Genomic DNA, 8,474 nt, shown 5'->3' with positions numbered 1-8,474 from the left:
TAAGTTGTGCAAACTGAACATTTCTTGTCTGCAGGACTGAAATGACAGAAGTTGAGTGAACAAGAAAAAACAAAAGGAAATTAGTACTAAGAAATTATATGTTACCAGAGCAAAAGTTGTGTTAACTGAACATTTCTTGTCTGGATGGCCTGAAATGACAGAAGTTGAGTGAACAAGAAAATACAAAAGGAAATTAGTACTAAGAAATTATATGTTACCAGAGCAAAAGTTGTGTTAACTGAACATTTCTTGTCTGGATGGCCAAAAATGACAGAAGTTGAGAGAACAAGAAAATACAAAAGGAAATTAGTACTAAGAAATTAGATGTTATCCGAGCAAACACACATGGCTCTGTTTTTTTAAGTTCTGCTGACTGAACATTTCTTGTCTGAATGGTCTGAAACTACAGAAGTTACATGAACCAAAAAAATACAATTGGAAACTAGTACTAATAAATAAAATGTTATCGGAGTAAACACACATGGAAAAAAAAGACATACATTTTACCAAAACATTCATTTTCTTGCGGTTCTTCACTAAAGTACAAAAACGAGGTAGTGTATCTGTAAAAAAAAAAAAAAAACAAAAAAAAAAAACAAACACTAAGTCAAATTAATCACATGAAAAGGAAACAATTATATTAAATATATAACAATTACAGCACATCTCTGAGACTACCTAACACTATCAATTTTAATAACCTTAGAATATCCCATAAATTATTCACAACACCCTGCTGAAAAAACAGCGTAAGCTGGTAAGGTATGTTTTGATGCTGGTCTCAATGCTGGTTTTGCTTGTCTCAATGCTGGTCTTGCTGGTTTCAGTGCTGGTTTTGCTGGTCTAAGTGCTGCTCCTGACCAGCATTGAGACCAGCAAGACCAACATTGAAACCAGCATTAGGACCAGCATAACCAACATTAAGACCAGCAAAACCAGCATTAAAACAAGCAAGACCAGCATACCAGAATCAAAACATATACCTTCCCAGCATATGCTGTTTTTTTTTTTTTTTTTTTTTCAGCAGGGCAATTAGAGCAATCAATCTGAATTACTAGTTGCCTTGAGATATAAATCTTAGTATTTGTTGTAATTCATTTCAAAATCTATACTTGCATAATTACATGTTTTGGCCTAGTACCTTGGCTGGTCATGGATAAATATGATATTAAAACTGCCAGTAAAGGATCTTACTTTAGTAATAAGTGTTCCACTGTATACACCTTCAGTTCAAAATGAACGATTTATTACTATTATTTTGGTTTTGATTTGATTTTGTTTGCTTAATATAATAATAAGCAGTTGGAATATACGCGCTGTCACTTTAAGAGCCACCCTAGATAGTAAAATACACTTGGGCCAGTTCCAGCTAGATTCGCTGCCGCATCCGAGCCAGAATCGGCCCGTGAGTAATGTGCGCTGCAGCCCGGAGCTGGCGCAACTCAATATACCTTGATATAAAACCTTTTGGTATTATATTGGTACTTGATACATGGTATTACAACCATTTGCATTTATATACCAGCAAACGCAGGCTATAATGTAAAGGCAAAGTGTAGGTTCAACCTTTGAATAAAATGCAAACAGCATACATATCCAATAACAAAAATTATCAAACAAAGGACAAAATAAATAATAATAAACATTTATTGATTGCAATAAACAAATAATACTAAACTTGAATAAAATATTTTGTAGTGCACAAGTAATAATAAAACTACACAATAAAGACACACAGGAAGATTTAAAGACAAAATCTGAAATTGCACACATACACAGAAGTTTTTAAAACAACCCTGTTTTCCCAATAGACTTGAATTATAAATTGTACAAAACACATCTTAAAACAGCTTAATTTTATATAAACCTGAATATAGAAACCAATTTAAGATATAGCAAGAAACATCTTACAAATACCCATGACAATATGTAAAATATACAAGTCAAAAATGTAAAAAGAACTGCAGAATTCTTAAGAAACATTTTTAATAAATGTAATAAATAAAACATAATAATACATTTAAATGAGTGAGATGATTATATATATATATATATATATATATATATATATATATATATAAATAATTTGACTTGTATATCTTTATATGTCTTGTGCAATTTGTTATTAATATTTTTATTATATTATGTTAATTAAAAATGTATTAAGATGCTTTTTCAGAATTTAGCATATTTAGCATATGTAAGAAACATCTTACAAATACCCATGACAATATGTAAAATATACAAGTCAAAATTGTAAAAAGAACTGCAGAATTCTTAAGAAACATTTTTAATAAATAAAACATAATACATTTAAATGAGTGAGATGATTATATATATATATATATATATATATATATATATATATATATATAAAATTTGACTTGTATATCTTTATATGTCTTGTGCAATTTTTTATTAATATTTTTATTATATTATGTTAATTAAAAATGTATTAAGATGCTTTTTCAGAATTTAGCATATTGTCATTTTATATATATATATATATATATATATATATATATATATATATATATATATATATATATATATATATATATGTATATATATATATATATATATAAATTGCAAATAAAAGAAACAAATTACCCAAGTATCAGGGAACATCTTAATACACTTAAAATGTTGTTTAAAAAATAAATTATTGATGTAGACATTTGACACATTAGCTTTCTCTTCTTCCCTCCTTCCTCCAGCCCTGTCAGGAGCACGTTGTAGCCACCTTGTAATGCATTTTTCCACTTCTTTATCAGTGATGTGGTATGGACATTTCTCCTCACTACATCTGTGATTAAAAGATAAACAAACAATTAGTAGTGAAAAAGTACAAATGAAAAAAGAAAGATGCTTGCTCTCATATAAGTACAACCTAAATGGGACTATATATAGATGTTTTGTTCGTTTGATTAATGATTCAAAGAAATACACAGATGGAACTGCCCCTAATTGTACTGAAATGTATATTTAAAACCAACTTACTGACTAGACAGTCGTAAGGGAGAGTGCATGAAAGGCCACATTTTGGTTTGCCCTGCTCCAGTTAATTTGTTCAGCCAAAAAGTGAGCCAAAAGCTTTCCCGGGACACACCAAACTGCTTAGTGGAAAACACCAATGATTCCAAAGTAGGCTACCTACGAAGCAAAAAAACATATAAATAAATAAATAAACATAAAACACTTAGAAATAAGCAAGAAACTTACCAGTTTCTTCATTTGTTCGGGCTGCTCGTTTAGTTGATTTTCAAGTTTTTCCAAATCAATTTGGACAAAGAAAGGTCAAATGTGTTTACATCTGGAATTTCATCACGTCTGTTTTGGTTTTGCTGATTTGTGAGAATCAGGCACAGTTGCTGCTTTATGACGTCACATGATTTTAAAACTTTTTTTCAGTCGTGCTAAAAAAGAAAAATAACAAATTAGTATAAATCAACCTGTTGCTTATTCTCATGCAACTTGTGTAAATACAACAGTGGGTTAGACACTGCTGATATTCTCTAGTTGATCTTTACTTTCTAGCTGCATTAAGCCATTACAAATTTAGTGATGTCTTAAATTCTTACAAAGACATGACGAGTTGCAATAAGATGTCTTGATCTCCGACTGCACTTGAACAAGGACTGTAAATGTTCATAGATGTACTGGAATGTACAGCATCTGTGCATCTTGATGGTGTTCTTAAGGATCCTGCCATAGTCATTGGTGGTGATGGTACTTGCGGTGCTGCATCAATTTCTGAAATCTTCATATCAGTTTTTTCTCCAGCCTCTTTGTTCCAAATAATTTTTCTTCATCACGTTCACTATAGTTGTGTCTTTAATGCCCCTTGATCAGATACATTTACAAAACAAAACATTATTTTAGTATAGTGCAGGACACTAGATCAATGACAATGGCAGTGTAATAGATCAATGACATAATGTTGACAGTATGTGTTTAAAATAATTGCAAACAAACCTGTTCTTTCTTTAGGTGTATGACGGGCAATCACCGTCCTCATCTGTCAGCAAGCCAAGCTGAGTCGAGCTTCCTCATGTGTGTCTATAATAAAACATCACATTGTTGTTAACCTCCCCTCAAAAAGTTAAAATCCTGAAATACTATCAAAGTTAATTAATGGCTATAATACCTATGGTGTAAATAATCAGCACACAGGATTTATTCAGAGATTCATGCAGAGAGACAGCCTTATGAATCTTAGACATAGATTTGTAAGATGGTCAAGCACATGCATTATTCTGTACCCATGAAGATTAACCTACCATTGTGGAAAATGTTTGATGATGATGATAGCCAATAACAATAAATCATTTCAGCTGTTTGTGAAGCAATTAGTAATGTAAAGTCTGAAAAGCTCAATCTATGTTGAAAATGTATCAGCAGTTTACAGCATGGACTTTAATCACCCAACTATAACATGCCTATTCACATGTTCATAAGAATGTGCTATTGGTCTCTGTGATGTGCTACAAAATGACCTCACTAACCTTTGTTAAACAAGAACAGTAAGACTTAACCAAAAAAATATTCATTTATACCCATTCATTTAAATCAGAAAGTATAACTGTCAATAACCAAAAAATAAAACCCATCAAAATCTGCTTTAAGAAATTTAGTTTTACATGCGCAAACTACAACTTGAACATAAGATATAATTGATTCACATAGGCTAACACATATAAATTAAAGCACATACTAATATATTTCTCTTAATAATAGAATGATAATTTAAAGAGAACAGTAAACGATCACTGATGCACTGCATAAACAAGTTAAACAATAACTTAAGAATAACCTAACACTGTGAAAATGTTTTAAGCATTAAATTCGCAAAGTATACAGTATGCAAGCAGCAAAAACCTTACCTTTCTGACCGGAATCCACTGTTTTGAAACGCCAAACTTCTTTTTCTTCTTGTGATCATCATAGCGGTTGGCAACCAGCTTTTGGAACATTACCGCCACCGTCTGGATTGGAGTTTGGACCAAGAGTTGACTCACGCATGTGTTTCTTATGAAACCAAACTTCTGCTTAAAAAAACAGTCTGCATGGAAGCGTGCTATCTCGAAAATAAGCGCATTTTACACTGTTTTCCCTAGATGATATATATAATCCATTTATAAATAATATTGTTTTGTTTGCATCTAAACATTGCGACCATCCACACTAAATGTTTTTATTATTTTGTTGCTGTTGTACCATATATATTTTCTCAAATTATCATTAAACGTGGAGCTAACAAATTACTAGATAAAATAAGAATTTAATCGGTTGTCATCAGTTACACAAGCCGAGTCCTTATACGAGCCGAGACAGACTCGGGCCAGATAGGGTTAACAGGAATCTGGCCAGTGTTTACAGCTGCATCACAAACGCATGTGCGCGAGCGAGCTGCGGGCCACACTCCGCCCGTATAACACTCGTTGATGCCGAGTCGGAGCCGGAGGCGCCGAAGGGCAGCCGAGCTCGGGCCGATTACTTCCTGCTACCCGGGGCATGGATATGATTTACGTTAACACAAATATTCATTCACTCTTATCACATAACAAAGAGAGATTATGTGAATAATCACTAAGCGCCGCATCTGCACACATTTTTGCGCGTATATGATGAACATTTAGGAGGACAAATTTAGATAAAGTGTCTTAAACAAAGAACTACAATCTTTGCACACTTACTATTTAGATTGCTCTTCCACGGCTTGCCTCTTTCCCAACCGAAGTACAATGCTTTCAATTTCTCCCGCCTGAGACGTTGACGTTACGTAAGCGCAACCATCGTAACGAGGGCGTGGTTTAGCTCAGGACAGAATGATGCTATATCGTCCTTTGAAAAACATATTTTTGAGTGCGTGGTTTATTTTTAAATATTGGAATATCAAAGTATGCCTTTCTTTTTTTAAAGGGTAATGAATAAACACGAGATGATAATGTGCGTGCAAGCTTATTTCTGCAAATGTGCACCAAATAAAGTTAAATTGCAAATGAAAAGTTTCAAATAAAGTTACTATAAGTATTGTAGTGTTTTTTGTTGTTTTTAATAAATGTGAAGAATAACGATATTTATTATTGTATTAATAATAATAATAATAATAGCATTCTCACTCAGCATTTACTTTTTAATACAAACCATGAAAGGTTCTATACTCATTCATTCATTTTCTTGTTGGCTTAGTCCCTTTATTAATCTGGGGTCGCCACAGCGGAATGAACCGCCAACTTATCCAGCTGGTTTTTACGCAGCGGATGCCCTTCCAGCCCCAACCCATCTCTGGGAAAAGGTTCTATACTGCCATTGATAATTTTTTTAGAATATTTAACATGTTTGAAACCTTTTCAATCAACAAAAGGTTGTGCTACTTGTATATTCATTGCATTAAAAAAGTCAGAGATTGACTTAACACAAAAAAACAAGTTGGCAGATGCTTTTTTGAATGAACTAGCAAAGTGTTGCTCACAAAACTCATCTTTTTAACTTAATGAATAAAATCTTTGTTTAAGTTGATTGAATGTGTTAAATGTAGTTGTACAGACTTTTTTACAGATTTTTGCTGAACCAACAAAAAAAATCAAGCAATTTCAACATTTGTCAAGTTGGATTTTTTACAGTGTAGATGCAGTGTCACTTAAATTCAACAAAATGCATAAAACAGACCATCAAAATAAAGTGATGCCGAAGGTTAGAAAAAAACCTGTGTAAAAACTTTGAATGGTGTAAGAAAATCATGTAAATAAGTAATTGGCATGAATATATGTTTGTTCTGCTAATTAAAATGTCAGAAAATCATTGAAAATGATTATATCAATTGATGATTTATTGGTTTGGACTCACATTTTATGACTTTTAAGGTCAGAGCTGCTTTCTGGATCTTGTGTAGAACTATGTACAAACGCTGGAGATGGCCTTCTCAGGTTTTATTGTAGATAACTACATCATCCAGGTAAGTTGTGCTTCAGTCCTCACAACCTTGCAGTATTTGATCCATAAGGCATTGAAAGGTTGCTGGGGCCCCATGTAACCCAAAGGGCATGGTAGTAAACTGATAGAGGCCCACAGGTGTCTGAAAGGCAGTGTATTCTCTGAAGATCTTCTCTAGTGGCACCTGCCAGTAACCCTTGCATAGGTCCAGTGTTATACAATATTTTGCTCTCCATACCCTCTCAACGAGCTCAAAAGTGGCATAGGGTAGTCATCAAACTTTAATACATCATTCAGCTTTCTAAAATCCAGACATAGCCTTATTGGCACAAGCACTTTTGGACTACTTCACACACTTGTCGAAGATTCGATCACGCCCATGCCCATCATCATCTTGACTTCTACCTTCAACAGGGTTATCAAGCTCTTAGGTACTCGATAAGGTCATTGTCTAATTGGTGTTGAGTCAGTCAAATAGATAGTGTGCTCTACCAGGTCCATGTGAGTTGCTGGCACATAACACTGTATAATCAGTAACCTGTGCGTATGTGTGTATTCAATCTGTCCATTGACCACAGCGTCTACTGTAGGCAGTTCTAATTGCTAGCACGAGTCAAACAAGCCAGTCACCATGTCTCTACAATGTTCTGATGCTGAGATAGAGCTGTTGATAAATGATTGCTTGGGTACTCTGTTTTGTTGCTTTGGATGTTGTCAAATGAGCCCACCCCCTGTCTATTTGACACTGCTATGCAAAGATATTTATCTGGGCCTGTTATAATGGAAGTCTATAGACCTTTTTCTTGGAACGCAAAATTACCCATTATGCTTTGCGTGTATGCGCAAGGAGAATGCGAAGAACTTCCGGTCGGCAGCTGATGCGTGTAAACAGTCACATTTGGACAGCTTTGAAACGATAGTTTTAATCTATTTTACCTGCTTTTATCCTCTTTGAACTAATACTGTTGTCCATCAGCACCATCTCCTGGCCTGATCATTTAAAGAAATGCGATCTAATAGGATGGAAAACAGCTGCTGTGAGGCGTTTTCCCCTCGTTGTCAGACGGCATCTTCTGCAGTTTAAGAGAAGCCTTGACATCGCTAAAGTCAACATTTTCTCTTTATTTCAAATATATAACCAGCCCAAACAAATGTAATTCACCAAAAAGCCTGTACTGTGCCACTGACACACTGATTTAATAACTGTGACAAAGTGAAAATATAGGCTAGTGTCATTTCGAAATGACAGAAAAACACAAACCGTGGTAAAAACAACACACAAAATAAAACACAAACGGCTCGCGATTAGAATGAACAGCAAATCAGCCAGCAGAGTATCAATAACAGACTTTTATTGGTCATTTTTGTAAAATTGCACGACTTTCATACCTGTTAAGTTTCATGCCAGTACTCTTTGCTCTCTCTCTCTCTCTCTGTGTGCGTGTGTTAAAGACCCATTTTTCTCGTATTTCTGACGCGCTTGAACCACGTGACAGATTATAACGGCTTTAACAGACACAATTCTAAGTTGTGTGTCA

General features: G+C 34.0%; 1 long non-coding RNA gene across 1 annotated transcript; it reads right to left on the bottom strand.

Moving 5' to 3' along the window:
- Window positions 1-3,278: 3,278 nt before the first annotated feature.
- On the bottom strand, window positions 3,279-4,929 carry LOC101882509 (uncharacterized). Its single transcript, XR_001797326.4, has 4 exons — window positions 4,884-4,929; window positions 3,976-4,059; window positions 3,582-3,843; window positions 3,279-3,416 (listed from the first exon to the last, which is right to left on the bottom strand). It is a non-coding gene; the product is annotated as an uncharacterized lncRNA (long non-coding RNA).
- Window positions 4,930-8,474: the final 3,545 nt, after the last annotated feature.

Source organism: Danio rerio, chromosome 13 (genome assembly GCF_049306965.1).
Source record: "Danio rerio strain Tuebingen ecotype United States chromosome 13, GRCz12tu, whole genome shotgun sequence".
NCBI classification, from domain to species: Eukaryota; Metazoa; Chordata; class Actinopteri; order Cypriniformes; family Danionidae; genus Danio; species Danio rerio.
Note: the sequence above shows the minus strand (reverse complement) of the source record. Positions and strands in the feature narration are given on the sequence as shown.